General features: G+C 36.2%; 1 pseudogene; it reads right to left on the bottom strand.

Moving 5' to 3' along the window:
- The window catches only part of LOC115513021, a 54,672-nt pseudogene extending 35,962 nt beyond the window's left edge, over positions 1 to 18,710 (bottom strand).
- Positions 18,711 to 19,190: the final 480 nt, after the last annotated feature.

Genomic DNA, 19,190 nt, shown 5'->3' on the forward strand with positions numbered 1-19,190 from the left:
AAGGAGATCTAAAATTTAGATCTACAGAATCCATAATTATAATTTATATTATAATCATAATTTATAGATATAACAACAGACCCAAGGAGAGGGTAAGCCATTTCTATTAGGTTTTAAGATAGGATTTAGGATGGGATCTAATTATCTCAGTTAAATTATGTTGTCTATTTATATATATTTAGATCCAATAGTAAAAGTGTAATTCCTAAATTAGTTTGTATTTGGATGGTAAATGCCTAAAATGGCATAAGCCACTGATGATGGCGGTAAGAAAAATATTAAGAAACATATTTATAAAATGTTGCTTTTTATTCTCCCTCTGTTATCTTTGCCTAATTATTGCCTGCTTTTTATTAATGGAAATTGGCAGCAACATTCTACACTGCTGACGTTGATTCTGATAGAATAATAACCACAGAGGGAAAATTCCCTGCTGAGGTGATGGAAATACATACAGATTGTCTAGGCTTTCTACTACTCTTTTACTAGGCTCTTTTACTACTTCCCATTCCAGACCTCAAAGTTGGGATTTATTTCTCTCTACAGCTTACAGATGAAACTGTGATCAGAAACTTTGCCTGATAATGAGCAAAAACATTATTTGGCAATTGAGACTTTCAGATTGGATTCAGAAACAGAATCCACTAATATGTTCTGTACAAGTAATCTAATTAAAACTACCCAAACATGGTGAAAATAAAAGGATGGAAAGATATATACCAGGTAAACATAACTAAAAAGAAATCTAGGGAAACAGTACCAATATCTGAGAAAAAAAAACTTTAATAGAAAAAGATAATGATAAAGGTATTGTTCCTATAAAAGAGGATAATGGAACAAGGTGACATATCTATCATAAACATATGCCCATGTAATAATATGAACTCTAAATATATCAAAACAATAGCTAAACAGCAGGAAGACAGGTATAAATCAACATTACAGTTGTTGGTTTTTGGAACACCTGTCTCAGAAACTGACAGAATAGGTGGGCCAAAAATAAACATAGATATTAAAGACTTAAAGAACATAATGAAAAATTTTGAGTTCGTATGCATCTGTATCTGTCATCGATCTGTCTACCCTGCTTTACTCAACAGACATTAAATACAGATTGTTTCCTAGAACATATAGAGCATTAAAAAAAAATACATAATGTATCAGGCCATAAAATAAGTTTAAATAAATTCCAGAGAGACAATATTTTATAGACCTTTTTGTTTTACCAAAATGAAGTAATATTAGAAATAAAAAAGAAAAGCTAAGAAAAACCTGTTTGTTTCTAAGCTAAATAACATGTTGCTTAGTAGTTTTTGGCAAGGCTAGAAAATTGTAAAGGAAATGTAAATATATTTAAATCTTGATAAAGCAAAAATTATAGATACATAGATAAGTAGGTGTAGTATGCCTACTACTATAGGTACACTATCATTACAGAAAAAGATACATGAAGTTAGTATTTTTAGGAAACAGCTAAAGCCATACTTTTAAGAATACTGACATGCTTAAATACTTTTATCAGGAGTTAAGAAAGACTAATGCACTAAATATCAACTGAAGAAGTTGCAAATAGAATAAAAAAGTGAATTCAAGGAAAGAAGAGAGTGGGAAATAAAGACAAGGGCAGAAATAAATGAAATAAAAAATAGAGAATACTAACAAATTCAAAATCACATTCCTTAAAATAGGATTGATGGAGCTTAAAGTGGTCCCATCTCTTTTTTCATTGCTTGATGAATATGAAGCAATACCTGGCATTTTCCCAGCATAGTGTGTCTATCTCAGTAATTGACTTAAGACTCTATCTGTGCTAGTAAGAGGCATGCTGGGGATTTGGGGAAAGAGTTTTCTCATTCTCATTCACTTGGTTGCCAGAAATCAGTCTACTCTCCCAGTTTGGGATGATGTAGTATATAGAATGTGAACCCTAGAAGTACTACACCCAATTTTTTCTTTCCATTGGGAAATTGATTCTAGCAGAGAATGCTATATGATCACCAAAATCTGTTTCCTATTCCTCCCTGGAGCTATGACACATTTTCTACACCCTCTAACTTAAGGATATCACATATCCATGTGACTACATTCTGGTCACTGCAACATATACTGAAGTGTTTGTGTTGCTTCTGAGAAAAGTCATAAGAAGTAAGTATGCCTCCCCCATGTTTTCTTCTGACTGACTGTAGAGAACCCCGAGGATTTGGAAAAAAGTGGAACCACAAAATTCGGAGCAGTCTGGGTCCCCAAATGGCAATATAGAAGGCAGCTCAACCAGAAACACTCACATTAGATGATGATGTGAGCAGAAAGTTAATTTTTATTGTGTAAAGCCACTAAGAAGTCAAGATTTATCTACTGCAGCAGCTAACTAAATTACTTGCCTTGGAATTAAGCTGACACAAGGAAGATAGAAAAGATGGCAAAGCAACTAGGTCCCTGATGATATCTTTGAGCTGCTGAAGCACACAATTCCTAAAACTCAAATTATCCTGAAATCTTTCAGTAACAGGAACAAATAAATCCCCATTACTGCTTAAATAGTGTCAGCTGGATTTTCTGTTACTTTTAGCTGAAAGCTAATTTCATGAACAGTAAGACCAAAACCAATCAGTGAACAAAGGTTACAAGGCTAAGCCAAGCCACAAAGAGCAAGGCAAAGAGATATACTGAACAGAAGTGGGATGCAAAATGAGCTAGGTTCTAGCAATAAAGCAATATAGTCCATTTGACACTGAATTGTCAAGCTATGAATCCATGGATCTTTATATTTTTTATGCCCATGCGCTCAAATCATCTAATAGGTTGGGTTAGAACTGAACCTGAAGGTAGAGGTTAAGTAGCCCCAGGTACGGGGAGGCTATACCTGAATGGTGTAAGTAGGAAGCCACCTTCCTATTACACCAGAAATATAAATCAGAGACTGGCCGGCCTATAGCTAATAGACGTCTACTTCAAGTAACTGATAGTGATAGAATATCTTTTCTTTTTTTTTTTTTTTTAAATTCAAGTTAGTTAACATATAGTGTAGCATTGGTTTCAGGAGTAGAATTTAATGACCCATCACTCACATATAAAGTCTGTTCTGCTCTAGCAAAGGACTAACTTGTAGATTCCTGCCAGTCCACCTTCTTTATCTTTCCTACTTACCCTTTATATATCCTTTCTTGTGGTTGTGAATATTTCACTATCTCTGATATTCCATACATATTTTCTGATATATTTTATTTTTTCATTACTACAGTCTATATTTTACTACATAAGCCCTTTACAGTGTGTACGGCATATCATTGTTTCCACTATCATTTTGGCCTCTGGTAATATTACTTATGAGAAACTATGTCCCTGTAATACATCCTTTTAATTGTTAAAATGTAATGCTAATGTTATAGATGTATCTTTCATTAATAATTACTTGATTATTTCAAGTAATCCTTAAAGATAATGTTTTTTGCCTGTTCAAGGAGAATGGGTCAAAGGTAATGAAGATCATTGTATCAATAAACAACATAATTTAACTGAGATAATTAGATCACATTCTAAATCCTATCCTAAAACCTAATAGAAATGGCTTACTCTCTCCTTGGGTCTGTTGTTATATCTATAAATTATGATGAATTTTAGGGTTCTTAATTTTTTTAAAATTGTGTCATCTGTGACTCTAGTAGCTCAGCATGTCTTTATAATTGCAGCTGCAAGTGATCAAGATCGTATCATTCTATTATGGTTCTAAGGAAAAACTGGAAAGTATCCAAATGTAAACTTTCCACAGTTAATCATGAATAGAATGAGATAAAATTACTCCCAAGTCTGGAAAATACTTGAAGCTCACTAAAGCTGAATTTCACACACAATCATCTGAATTTGTTAAATGCAAGTGTAGAAATAGAAATAGCACAAACTACCTATAAGAAACTTAAAAGATTCATTTTGATGATATACCAGTGAGTGAATAGTTGTGTTTTCAGACCACTAGCAAATTAGCAGATATTAGGTATACTCTCTCCCTTTGGGCAACTTAAAACTCAATAGTTTTATTAAGTATTTAGTGTTCCTATTGGGGGAAAAATACTATATAATCAAGTGAAAAATTACACCAAACATAAAGTAAAATGAAATGTTTCAGAAAAAGCTCAGACTCTCTAGGAACCTGAAGAATTCATTTTCCTTACACAAATTATTTTTCTGTATCTGCAGAATCTGGACTCTGTAAATCCACTAAGTTAGCATGAATCAGATAATAATTCTACCTACTACCATGCAAAGAGATTAACTATAATTAGAAGAAAAATTTTAACACAGTGAAATGATTACATGATAGTAGTCAGAGTTTTCCAAATCATGTTGTGAAACAGACTATTGCTAAGAAACCATTTATATTACTTTTATAAATAATGGCAAAGAATATTTTGTTTTTTAGATTGGAGGACTAGTATCAGAGATGGATATCTAAACAAAATTTCAGTGGAAGAACAAGGTATTCTGGTGTACTACAATGGAGTTGACCAACTTGAATGAAACCTTGCTTAAAAGTTGTTAAAATAGGGGCTCCTGGATGGCTCAGTCGGTTAAGTGTCTGACTTCAGCTCAGGTCATAATCTCACGGTTTGTGAATAGGAGCCCATGTCTTCCAGCCCCTTGTCAGGCTGTGTGCTGACAGCTCAGAGCCTGGGGCCTGCATCAGATTCTGTGTGTCTCTCTCTCTGACCCTCCCCCACTCATATCTCTCTTTTTCTCAAAAATGAACATTAAAAATTTTTTTTAAGTTGTTAAAATAAAGGGGTTGGGGTGAAGGAAATCTTAAAAAAAATCTTAAATTTTTTTTAATGTTTATTTATTTTTGAGAGACAGAGAGACAGAGAGACAGACCACGAGCGGGGAAAGGGAAGAGAGAGAGAGGAAGACATAGAATCCAAGGCAGATTCCAGGCTCTGAGCTGTCAGCACAGAGCCTGATGCAGGGCTTGAACCCACAAACCACAAGATCATGACCTGAGCAAAATCGGATGCTTAACCGACTGAACCACCCAGGAGCCCCTTAAAAAAAGTAATCTGAAGTCACAAAGAACAGTCCACTATTCAGCTCAACCAAATACAGGAAAATACCATTTCATTTTGTATTAGTCTTTTTTTTTAATGTTTTTATTTATTTTTGAGAGAGAGAGAGAGAGAGAGAGAGAGAGAGAGAGAGGCAGGCAGACAGACATCATGAGTAGGGAAGGGGCAGAGAGAGAGAGGGAGAAACAGAATCAGAAGCAGGCTCCAGGCTCCAAGCTGTCAGCACAGAGCCCTATGTGGGGCTTGAAACCACGAACTGTGAAATCATGACCTGAGCTGAAGTTGGATTTGTAACCGACTGAGCCACCCACGTGCCCCTATTTTTTATTATTCTTGAATTTCTAGCTAAAGGTTTTTAAAACTAAAAAAAAAAAAAAAAAAAAAAAAAATTAGAATACTTTTCAAATAGCCTGAAAAATGGAATTTTGACAGAAAAAACTGGTCCTTAAACTAAATAAAACCTTGATCTACATGGATTCATGAGCTTGTATCAAACTAATACAAAGAGCAGAAGGCATTGTAAAACACACTGTATGTGACAAAACTGATTTCATTCTTACAGTTTTAGAGATTTAAAAATAAACTACAAAAAAAATCTACTAAGATTTGGGAATATTAGTGTATTACATTACTGAGTCCACAGTACCTTAATGAGATGGAGTATTTTTACATGTTTCAGAAGACCTCTATTATATCCATTATTTTCCTTAGACAATGATCTTATGGTTTGTGAACACTGCCTGGTCTAAGGAGTAGAAAAAAGTGATTATAAAGGTAGTTTCACAAAAAAGAGGAGGGATTCCACAGAAAACAGCCTTTTCTATTGAGAACCTGGTTAAATTGAATTCACGGCAGCTCTTTTCCCACTTTGAAAGAGAACATTTATTTTCCTGTAACTTGAGCTGGAGAAACAGCAAACTTCAGTATATTTTTCTTAGAAGGAAATAGTAGTTATTCCTATTTGGACTCCTGTTCTACTCTATCCTTTGAATGAAGGTACATACCCTATGACCCAGCAATAGCACTGCTAGGAATTTACCCAAGGGATACAGGAGTACTGATGCATAGGGGCACTTGTACCCCAATGTTCATAGCAGCACTCTCAACAATAGCCAAATTATGGAAAGAGCCTAAATGTCCATCAACTGATGAATGGATAAAGAAATTGTGGTATATATACACAATGGAATACTATGTGGCAATGAGAAAAAATGAAATATGGCCTTTTGTAGCAACGTGGATGGAACTGGAGAGTGTAATGCTAAGTGAAATAAGCCATACGAAGAAAGACAGATACCATATGGTTTCACTCTTATGTGGATCCTGAGAAACTCAACAGAAACCCATGGGGGAGGGGAAGGAAAAAAAAAAAAAAAGAGGTTAGAGTGGGAGAGAGCCAAAGCATAAGAGACTGTTAAAAACTGAGAACAAACTGAGGGTTGATGGGGGGTGGGAGGGAGGGGAGGGTGGGTGATGGGTATTGAGGAGGGCACCTTTTGGGATGAGCACTGGGTGTTGTATGGAAACCAATTTGTCAATAAATTTCATATATATATATAAAAAAAAAATAAACCAAAAAAAAAAAAATGAATGAAGGTACAAAGGACTGAATGTTTGCATCCCTCCAAAATTCCTATGTTAAAATCCTAATCCCAGGTTGCCTGGGTGGCTTAGTTGGTTAAGCATCCACCTCTTGATTTTGGCTCAGGTCATGATCCCAAGGTTGTGGGTGATATCAGCCCCTTCATCATGCTCTGGGCTGAGCATGGAGCCTGCTTAAGATTCTCTCTCTCTCCCCCCCTCTGCCCCTACCTCCACTCATGCACTCACCGTGTGTGCCTGCACTGTCTCTCTCTCAAATAAAACAAAACAACAACAACAACAACAACAAAATCCTAATCCCAATATAATGGTATTTGGAAATAGAGCCTGTGGTAGGGAACTAGGTTATAAAGGTGGAGCCCTCATGAATGAGATTAAAGCCCTTATAAGAGAAGGTCCGAGAGCTAGCTCTCTCTCTGCCATGTGAGGATACACTAAATTGTCAGTCTATAACTCAGACGAGGGCCCTCACCTGAGCACTGACACTCTGATCTCAAGCTTCAAGCCATAAGAAGTATGAAAAAAAATCTCTTATGTATAAGCTACCAGTGTACAGGTTTTTGTTACAACAGCCTGAGCTGACTAAGGCAAAAGGCTATCCAGCTGACCTGCTACTTATGAGGCCACAATGTTCTCCTGTTGAACATAATCCCACAGATGACCAACATCCAACAAGTCCACTCTGTGACCACAGCAAAGCAAGACACAGCCAAACCAGTTTATAATCATGTTTGAGCACAGATATATACTAGGTCACTGTGAAAACCTAAAAATGACCAAATACCCTCCCTTTCTCAGCTAACATGAGTGACTGTGACTTTTTGAATGTGAAACTAATTACAGCTTTAGCCTCATTCTTTTGGCTTTTGAGATGAAATTCATTAACATATCAGTGATATGGGGGGCACCGGGGTGGCTCAGTCCATTAAGTGTCAGACTCTTGATTTCAGCTCAGGTCATGATCTCATGGTTTGTGGGTTCCAGCCCTGAATCCGGCTCTGTGCTGACAGCGTGGAGTCTGCTTGAGATTCTATCTCACTCCCTCTCTCTGTCTCTCTGCCCCTCCCCTGCTCATGAACGCACACATGCACGCACGCTCTCTCTAAATAAATGTTAGAAAGTTAAAAAAAAAAAAAAGATATCCAATCATAGAATTACTTCTTCCTGACTGTCTGAACCCTCCCCTAAATCACCTACCATAAGCCCAAATACTATAAAAAGTCCTTCCTATTACTTTCTTACTGAGGCACCCCATGGTTCTCATGGTATGTCTCCTGTGCTGTAGCAAACATTAATAAACCCACATTTGACTACAGTTGTGTTACAGGTAGTCTTTGACCAATGGACACCAACTTTATGCCATTAGTTTCAGTAATGTAGCATATTTCATTTTTTAAGGATAATATAGCCTGGTTAATTGTGTACAATCTAAAATGTTTGAAACCCAGGAAACATGCAGATTCAAGAAGTCCCAATCTCTAAAGGCTGTAATTACCTGGTTTACTTTTCCACTTAGCATTTACTATATCTCTGGCCCATATAAACTGTATGGGCTCATACATATATGTTACAAACATATAAACTGTTCTTTGAGCCACTAATAGGCACCCTTCTCTCTGAGCATTAGACAGCATTTTTTTTTTATTAAGAGGTATATTTTGGATTTGCATCAATTAACAAGTAAAGCACAGCTATAGAGAATGGAAAATGATCAAGAATTCCTTCATTGTGCCACTTTAAAATATGCATATACTCAAGCACAAGAACTACTTTAAGATATTTTACATACTCAACTGGGGTCCAGAGTCTGATGATAAACAAATGTAACTATTCACATTCTGTTGCAAATCTTTAATAAAGTCTTGATTAATATTAAGCAAGTTAATAGCATAGAAATCAAGTAATGTTTTCATACCATTTGATGGTATTAACTCTAAACAACATAGGGAGCTCAAATCCTGCCCTGACAATCACTCAGGATCAATCCATCTGATTTCCAAATAGTTATTCACAAAGAACAAGAGCTGAATGGGGATCTATAGAATTAATATTCTGAGGATCATACTGTGGAAAATACTGGCAAGTTACAGTTGCAAGATTAAAAAATCTCTTTTATACCAAAAGGTCCAGCAATGATTTGTTTTCATCTTTTTCCATGTTCTCATAATGTCCTATACTATTAATAACAACAAGTTTGAGACGTGCCTTTATATACTTTGTAAATATGAAGAGCTGGTTCTGGAGTCTTTCTTTGTTTCTCTGTTCACAATGTGTGTATTATGTTTGCTAGAGCTGCCATAACAAAATATCACAGACTGGGTGACTTAAACAAAAGTAATGTATTTCTCATAGTTCTAGAAGTTAGAATTCCAAGATCAAGGTGTAGGCAGGTTGATTTCTTTTGAGGTCTCTCTCCTTGGCTTGCAGATGGCCACCTTCTTGCTATGTCCTTGTATGGTCTTTCCTCTAGGTGCATGCCCTTGGTGTCTCTCTGTGTCCAAGTTTCCTCTTCTTACAAAGACACCAGTCAGATTTCATTAGGGCCCACCTATGTGACCTCATTTAATTTTAATTACCTCTTTAAAGGCCCTAATTCCAAATACAGTCATATTCTTAGGCATTGGGGGTTATATCTTTGTCATATGAATTTGGTGGTGGGGGTGGGGGAGTACATAATCTTCCTATAACAATGTGTAATGTACTACCTCTCCTAGCCCATCCCCTGGTTACTTTTATGTTTTCTCCTCATCGTTGATTTTCAGAAATTTGTATAATGGACTTTGGTGTGGTTTTCTTTGTGTTGTGCCCTTCTTGGGCTTTATTGTGCTTCTTGGATATGTGGTTTTGTAATTTTTATAAAATTCATAATATTTGTGGTCATTTTTACCTTTAAAAATATTTTAGGTCCTCCCTTTACTTCAAGGAGTTCAATTGTACGTATTCTAGGCTTTTGTATCTCTGTAAATTATCTATTTGAGTATTTTGTCCCTTTTTCTAGTGTTTATATTTAGCCTTTTTAGCATCAATTTTCTCAAGTTTATTGTTAATAATATTAGTCCTTTTCTATGACATGTATTGCATATATTTCTTCCCAGTTTATCATTTGTCTTTTGAATTTTTTTGTTGTTGTTTGGAGTTGCAGAGGGCATGCAGAGGTATTTTTTTAAAGGTGGTTGAATTTACCTATCTTTTCTTCCTTTGCTTCTGATTTTGCATAATACAAAGATATTCCTTATATCCAGAATATAAAGGCATTTGCATGTTTTCTTCCAGTGCATCTGTATTAGTTTTCTGGTTTATTTGCAGTTCATTTTTTTAAACACTGTGAAGTAGAGTTTCAAGCTTAATCTTTTTCCCACTGACTATCATTTTTCCCAACAGTTTTTTAACACTGTCTAAAGTTCCATATTTATCATATACTAAATTTCCATGTAATGTGAGTGTATGTCTAACTTTGATATTCTTTTCCTTTAGTCTTCTGTTTATTAATGGGTCAGTATTACACTGCTTTAAGTATGGGAAAATTGTAGTACATTTAAATAACTATAAATATAACCAACTGCAATTGGTCTTCTGCTTCAGGATTTTATAAATAAATATTGTATCTTTATTATCCAAATGTATGGTAGAGTTAACGTGTCTAGCTCTAGGTAAAAAATAACCTGGTGGCATTTTTATTGAGATCAGACATTTATAAATTATAAATTATCTAAAGCAGATAATTATGCAGGGCATCTTTATAATGTTGAATTAGAACAACAGATTTTTTTTTCATTTGATGTAGGCCACTTTTCGTTTTTCATGAGGGTTTTAAAGTTTTCCTCATATAGGTTTCATATATTTCTTAAGTTTATTCATAAGTAGTAAATCTTTTATTTTGCAGCTTTTGTAAATATGGTTTTCTTTTCCATTATATCTTCTCATTATTGTTGTATATTCATGGACTATTGGTTTTGTATGTTAACTTTTTTTTCTGCTATTGTACTTCACTTATTGTTTGAGTTCACAGTTTCATTGGTAGATATTGGGAGGTATAATCTGAATGAGTGTTCTGGAAGATAAGCACAGAAAGCATAGTGTTAGTAGACACGAGAATGTATATTACTTCTTTTTCTGGATCCAGTACCAGATGATAGGTCTAGAATCATAAAACACTAGCTAAGATTGATATCACTTGTGAAAGCACAGTGGGCTGAACTATAAATACAAGGCAGTTACTATGCCTCTCTCTTCCAAGATTTCAGATATTCTCTGCCTAAAAGAAGAGATATTTATAGACGTATTCATATTGTTTTGCCTTGCCAGGGCCATTGCCTTTACAGAGACCCATGAGTCCTGAAGAAACTATCAAATTATTATGAGTATTCATCTGTACTCATCTCAATCTTCAAGGGATAAGGATAGCCTGGGCAGAGACTTCTTTGAGAAATAAAAATAACCTGAGTAAGATGCAATTAATACACAGAAACACAATTCGATGAGCAATGAGCCAACCAAGAGGTAGAGCCTAAATGTCCATCAACTGATGAATGGATAAAGAAATTGTGGTTTATATACACAATGGAATACTACGTGGCAATGAGAAAGAATGAAATATGGCCTTTTGTAGCAACGTGGATGGAACTGGAGAAGGTTATGCTAAGTGAAATAAGCCATACAGAGAAAGACAGATACCATATGGTTTCACTCTTATGTGGATCCTGAGAAACTCAACAGAAACCCATGGGGGAGGGGAAGGAAAAAAAAAAAAAAAAAAGAAAGAGGTTAGAGTGGGAGAGAGCCAAAGCATAGGAGACTGTTAAAAACTGAGAACAAACTGAGGGTTGATGGGGGGTGGGAGGGAGGGGAGGGTGGGTGATGGGTATTGAGGAGGGCACCTTTTGGGATGAGCACTGGGTGTTGTATGGAAACCAATTTGACAATAAATTTCATATATTGAAAAAAAAAAAAAAGAATGCTTCCAGGATGATGCTTCACCACAACCACCCTTCTGTATAAGGTCCAATCTGGAGTAGAGAGAGGAAAAGCAATATGGCGAGAGATATCTATATGCAAGGCAGTTGTGCTGTTTGCTCCAGGCATCTCTCTACCCTCTGACTGCTGGGTCACTAACCTTGGATGGCTCTCCTCAGGGCATGTATAGGATTAGGGAGGAAGTCCAGCTCACCTGTCAGTAAGCAGTGATTCATTTTGGCTGGTGCAATAGTATTTGTTCCCCCATTGTTCTGTAGGTTGCATAGTATTGATCACATGTGACATATATCTTACCAATACAGATTCAGTGATGATTATTGGCAGATTAATTCTTGCTGCAAAAAAATAGCAAAAGAAAACGAAACGAGATGACACCAACGTCAAAGCTACAACAGTGTCTTTTGTCCTATTTTCTATCCTTGGTTTTGGATGCCTTCTTCTACCAAATGGTAGAAATGGGAAGGAAGAAAGGTAGGGAAAGAGAGAAGGGAAGGGTAGAAAAAAGACCAGACCAATGACTAAACCCTGGAACTGACATAACTGATTATTCACCCTCTCTACCATCCATTTTCATTTATTAAAAAACATTAATGAAAAAATTAAGTGAAATAATGAAAAAGGAGCTCACTACACAGGTTATAGCTATAAAGCAAAGCTGATGTATTTTTCCAAGTAAATAAGACATTAATGGAATAATCTCATCTTTACATTCTTCTCCACAATCTTTGAAGATTGTTGAACTTTATTTTTGAAGAAAATGAATCTTAATATAATAATATGTAACCTAGCATTTACTACTTATATTTAATTTTTTTTATTTGAGTATAGTTAACACACAATGTTCATTAGTTTCAGGTGTACAACATAGTTCAACTTCTCCATACATTATGATATGCTCACCACAAGTGTGACTACTACCTGTCAGCATACAACCCTATTACAATATCATTGACTATGTTTCTTATGCTATGGCTTTTATTCTCATGACTTATTTATTCCATAACTGGAAGCCTGTACCTCTCATTCCCTTTGCCCATTTTGCCTGCATCCCCCACTCTCTTCTCCTCTGGCAACTATCAGTTTGTTCTATTTATAGGTCTGATTCTGCTTTTTGTGTGTTTGTTTATTCATTTGTTTTGTTTTTTAGATTCCACATGAGTCAAATCATATGGTATTTTTCTTTCTGAGTCTGATTTATTTCAGTTAGCATAATACACCCCTATTTATTCCAGAAACAGAAGAGCCCATGATACTAAGCTCTTTAAATCAATGTTTAACTCTCAGATGATTATGTTTAAAGCAAATATATCACTTAATATAAAACAGTAATTCAAACTTAATGTCCCTCATTTTCCAACACACACTCTTTTTAAAATGAGTAACAGCCCAAGAATTTCAGAAACATGATTCTTCATGAATCTAAGTCAGGAAGTGCCTGAAAATCTGTGTGTGGTTTTGATACATATTTATGTCTATTATATATGCAGCTTAAATCAGATATTTCCTGATTACATTGTATCTGCTTCACTTAGCTTGGTTTTATGCTTGTTACACAAACATATTTTAAAATTAACACTTTATAAAACTCCAGGATGCAATTCTAACTAACGATTTGGCTATGTGTGGTTTTGTACAAATTCCAGTAAATTTTCTGCTTGAGTCCTAATAAACATCAACATAAGAATGAAACCATATTACAACACATCATAGTACAAAACAATTTCTGCTGGTGATAAATAGCATGCCATCCCTGGAAAATGTTTAGCACACTATTGTGCAGTGTGACCTTCCTCTAAGATCAGTCAGAAACAGCTGGTCTACCTGATTCCCAGTGTAAGCGTTCTATTAAGGCAATGCAAACTCTCCTTAGATTGCACCTAATACTTGGCAAGATATCAGAAGAGGGGGTGAGAGAAGACAAACACTCAGTAATCAAGATAAATAATACATTTCTTAAAATTCAAATTATTTTTTAATGTGAAAAACAAACATCAAAATTTTAAATGAAGACAAGATCCAACTGAAGTTGCAGGACCCTATCTCACTCAACTCACCCTACTCCAAGTTCTGGTTTCAATACAACGTTACTTACAAAATGGATAGCCCATAGGTCATAGATTGTCAACTGATTTTTTAAAATATTATTTATCTTGATAAATGTGTGTTTTGGTGCTCCCTTAAATAATGCATCCAAGATGAGTGCCTCACTCACCTCTCTCTAGATTTAAGTATACAACCAGCCCTTATGTATACATGTGTCAAGACCTATTAAACTGTATACTTTAAATATATGCATTGATTTGACATAAAGTATAGCTCAAAGGAATTGCTAAAAATAAAATTAAAAAACTCTTCAGTTGTGAAGCTGTAGATATTCTTGTTTACTGTCACCAATTCACTAATCTATTCACAGGGCATAGATTTTACTGGCTTGAGGATAATGTATCTCCTTTATTTCCATGTTCTTCTGTGTACAGATGTAGATATGGTAGAGTATACAGTGAAGAGATTTATGATTACTTCCTGACAATGCAGTTGCATACTAGTTGGAATTAGTGTCTCTGTGAGTTATAGAAAAATAGAAGCAGTTTAAGTAAGGTAAAGTTTGTTTCCTTTTCTCCTCTCTTTCTGAGATACAACCTTCATTCTTTTGGCCTAAGTGAGTGACCTATAAGCTCCTGTAGTAAAATAGGAAAAAATAAAGAAGAGGGCAAAGGAGACATTCCAGCTGTCTCTTTGGGAAAGTTTTTGGAAGCTATCATAATATACTTCAGTTTTCATCCCTTCCAAAGACTGGAGTCATATGACACATAACTTAGCTACAAGGAGCCCCAGAAATTATTCTGAGTGACCATAAGCACATGTAAACATTTTATCATTGTGGAATTGGGACTTTCCTTTCTCACCTCTAAAAAAAGGAGATTTGTTTCATGACCTTGATGTTATCCCAAGATTTAATATTATGTGTTTTAACTCAATCAGAAACAAAAGTACATTAAAGATGATGGAGCAGCATGGAGACCCTGAGCTTATCTCATCCCTGAAGCGCAGCTAGATCAGCACCAAATCATTTTGAACACCTAGGAAATTGATCTAAGGATTAACACAACAATCTGCATTACCTGAGCACAGAACACAGCAGGTACATGGTAGGGAGAGGTGAACTGGGGAAGAGAAAAGTGGCGGAGGGCAGGGAGCCATTTTCATAGAGAGAAGACAGAGAGAGAAAGGGAAAGGGGAAGAGTGTTGTACTGCAATCATGTAAGAAAAGCAGTCCTCCCTAAAGTAGCTGGAGAGAAAGATAGAGAAAGAGTGAAAACACTCTCAGTGGACTAACAAGAAATCTGCTCCCCAAAACCATTGACAGGGAGAAGGCAAAGGAAAGAAAAGCAGAAGTGAACTACTGGAACCTCATTAAGATAAAAAGCTTTCCCCCTAAGGTCAGGAACAAGACAGGGATGTCCACTCTCACCACAGTTATTCAACATAGTATTGGAAGTCTTAGCCTCTGCAATCAGACAAGACAAAGAAATAAAAGACATCCAAATCGGCCAGGAGGAGGTCAAACTTTCACTCTTCGCAGATGACATGATACTCTATATGGAAAACCCAAAAGATTCCACCAAAAAACTTCCACCGAAGAATTCCACCAAAGAATTTGATTCCACCAAAGAATTGATTCTTCCACCGAAGAATTCCACCAAAGAATTTGATTCCACCAAAGAATTGATTCATGAATTCAGCAAAGTTGCAGGATATAAAATCAACGCACAGGAATTGGTTGCATTCCTACACACCAACAATGAAGTGACAGAAAGAGAAATCAAGGAATCGATCCCATTTACAGTTGCACAAAAAACCCATAAAATACCTAGGAATAAATCTAACCAAAGAGGTAAAAAATCTATACACTTAAAACTATAGAAACCTTATAAAAGAAATTGAAGACGACACACACACACACACACACACACACACACACACACACAAGAAAGAAAAAGAAAAAGATTCCACGCTCCTGGATAGGAAGAACAAATATTGTTAAAATGTTGATACCACCCAAAGCAATCTACATATTCAATGCAATCCCTATCAAAATAACACCAGCATTCTTCACAGAGCTAGAACAAATAATCCTAAAATGTGTATGGAACAGACCCTGAATAGCCAAAGCAATCTTGGAAAAGAAAACCAAAGCAGGAGGCATCATAATCCCAGACTTCAAGCTACACTACAAAGCTGTAACCATCAAGACAGTATGGTACTGGCACAAGAACAGACACTCAGATCAATGGAACAGAATAGAGAACCCAGAAATGGACCCACAAACGTATGGCCAACTAATCTTTGACAAAGCAGGAAAGAATATCCAATGGAATAAAGACAGTCTCTTCTGCAAGTGGTGCTGGAAAACTGGACAGCGACATGCAGAAGAATGAACCTGGACCACTTTCTTACGCCATACACAAAAATAAACTCAAAATGGATGAAAGATCTCAATGTAAGACAGGAAGCCATCAAAATCCTCTAGGAGAAAGCAGGCAAAAACCTCTTTGATCTTGCCCGCAGCAACTTCTTACTCACGTCTCCGGAGGCAAGGGAAACAAAAGCAAAAATGAACTACTGGGACCTCCTCAAAATAAAAAGCTTCTTCACAGAGAAGGAAACAATCAGCAAAACTAAAAGGCAACCAACAGAATGGGAGAAGATATTTGCAAATTAACTATCAATATAAAGGGTTAGTATCAAAAATCTATAAAGAACATACCAAACTCAACACGCAGAAAACAAATAATCCAGTGAAGAAATAGGCAAAATACAAGAATAGACACTTTTTCAAAGAAGACATCCAGATGGCTAACAGACACAGGAAGAGATGCTCAACATCACTCATCATCAGGGAAATACAAATCAAAACCATGAGTTACCATCTCACACCTGTCAGAATGGCTAAAATTGACAACTCAGGCAACAAGAGATGTTGGCAAGGATGCTGAAAAAGAGGAACGCTTTGCACTTTTAGTTGGAATGCAAACTGGTTCAGCCACTCTGGAAAACAGTATGGAGGTTCCTCAAAAAATTAAAAATAGAACTTCCCTACGACCCAGCAATTGTACTACTAGGTATTTATCCAAAGGATATGAAAATGCTGATTCAAAGGGGCATAAGCACCCCAATGTTCAAAGCAGCACTATCGACAATCACCAAATTATGGAAAAGCCCAAATGTCCATTAACTGATGAATGGATAAAGAAGCTGTGGTGTATGTATATAATGGAATACTACCTGACAATGAAAACGAATGAGATCCTGCCACTTGCAACAACATGGATGGAACTAGAGTGTATTATGCTAAGTGATATAAGTTAGAGCAAGACAAATATCATATGATTTCACTCTTATGGGGAATCGAAGAAACAAAACAGATGAACATAAGGAAAAGGAAGCAAAAACAATATAAAAACAGACAGGGAGACAAACCATAAGAGACTCTTAAATACAGAGAACAAACAGGGTTGCTGGTGGGGTTTTGGGTGGGGGGATAAGGGTAAAGGGTTGAGGGGCATTAAGGAAGACACTTGTTGGGATGAGCACTGGGTGTTATATGTAAGTGATGAATCACTCAATTCTATTCCTGAAATTATTATTACACTATATTTAACTAACTTGGATTTAAATTTAAATAGATAGATAGATAGATAGATAGATAGATAGATAGATAGGAAGGAAGGAAGGAAGGAAGGAAGGAAGGAAGGAAGGAAGGAAGAAGGAAAGGAAAGGAAAGGAAAGGAAAGGAAAGGAAAGGAAAGGAAAGGAAAGGAAAAGGAAAGGAAAGAAAAGAAAAAAGAAAAGAAAAGAAAAAAGAAAGAAAAGGAAAGAGAGAAAACAAAAGGTTTAATTTGGGGGATACTAAGAATGAAAAAGGGTGATAGTAATAAAATTATACCTGACGGAAAATGGGCTCTCTGCTTTGAGTGCAATAATGCACAAAGAACATTTTGTTACCCTGGTTAAAATGCCTTTTTAAATCCATATTTACATATTCTAAACTGGATGTAAAAACTGAGGGAGCTATTTTAATAACCCTTGTTACTTACATTTGGAAACACTTTAAATTTCTCCCATGAATAAAGACAAACCTTTCTTTCCTTTCTCTCGATTAAAAACTATTTTAGGCTATCTAAAATGTGCATGTTCAATCAGACATTTTTTGTCATTTGGGAAAGATTTAGTGATGACTTATCTGTTCAAATTCATATTGTAAGACAACAACCAGTGTTTAAAGATATCACCTGAAGATTTTAGAATCATTTAACCCGAAGTAGCTGACAAGAAATCATGGAAATGAAGATATTAATATATTTTTAAAAATTTTTTCACGCTTATTTTTGAGAGAGAGAGAGAGCGAGAGCGAGAGAGAGCACATGAGTGGGGGAGGGGCAGAGGGGGAGAAAGAGACACAGGATCCAAAGCAGGCCCCAGGCTCTGAGCTGTCCGCACAGAGCCCAACACGAGGCTCAAACCCATGAGACATGAGATCATGACCTGAGCTGAAGTTAGACACTTAACCAACTGAGCCACCCAGGTGTCCCGATATATTTTAAAAATAACTATAAAGATCTGTGACCAGTGAAATTTAATAAGCAGCAGGAAAGTTTAGGGTTTTAAGGAGACACTTGGGAATTGGACACATTTGGGTTAGAGCTTAAATGGTACATGTTTAAAACTTCATATTTTCCTGATGCCTCAGCATCCTCACAAATAGGCTGTGAGAACCCCACCTAAGTGACCAGGTGCAGCAGTGTAAGGTTGGTCCCTGCCGCACTTCCCCTTCTTGCCCTCCCCTGACTCTGACCTAGTGTTCAAATACATCAGTGAAATTCCCTCACCCTTTTGTTTGTATACTTCGCTCTGACCTCCAATATAGGTACTTGTCCACAGATCTTCACTCTCTCAGTTTCCCACCAGCTTCTCTGAGCCCCCACTCTCATCGTACTCCTCCTGTGTGGTCTCCTGCACAGCATGCAGGTACTTTCCTGCTCTAGGACAAATCTCTTTCATTTTCCTATGCCTCTCCATGGTGTTATTCCATGTTCACACCAGACTGATCATCAAAAAATGTCCACTTTAAGTAACATAATTACTGCTTATAACATAGAGTCCTTGATATAGCTCTTACTAGCTGTGAGACCTGGAGTAAGTGACTTAACCTCTCTGAGCCTCAGTTTTGTCATCTACAACAGAGGGTTGACACTATAATCTATACTATGAAGTTATGATGCTGCTTCAATATCATCATGCACAAGTGCTTAACTTGAAGCTTGGCACATGGGGGTTAGTCAATAAATGTAGTTGTTACTATTGCTAAAATAGGAGAGAACCAAAAACAAAAAAACAAGGAAAAGATAACAGAAAGACAAGAGGCTTATGATGAGGAAATTTGTCAATTTTTTACACTCAGGAATAATAGCATTTGTGAGGGAGCATTTGTGAGGGAGCTGGCATCATAAACAAATGACTTTGGGGAAAGCCATGATTTCTAGGTGCTGGGATAATGGT

Source organism: Lynx canadensis, chromosome B1, assembly GCF_007474595.2.
Source record: "Lynx canadensis isolate LIC74 chromosome B1, mLynCan4.pri.v2, whole genome shotgun sequence".
Taxonomy (NCBI): Eukaryota; Metazoa; Chordata; class Mammalia; order Carnivora; family Felidae; genus Lynx; species Lynx canadensis.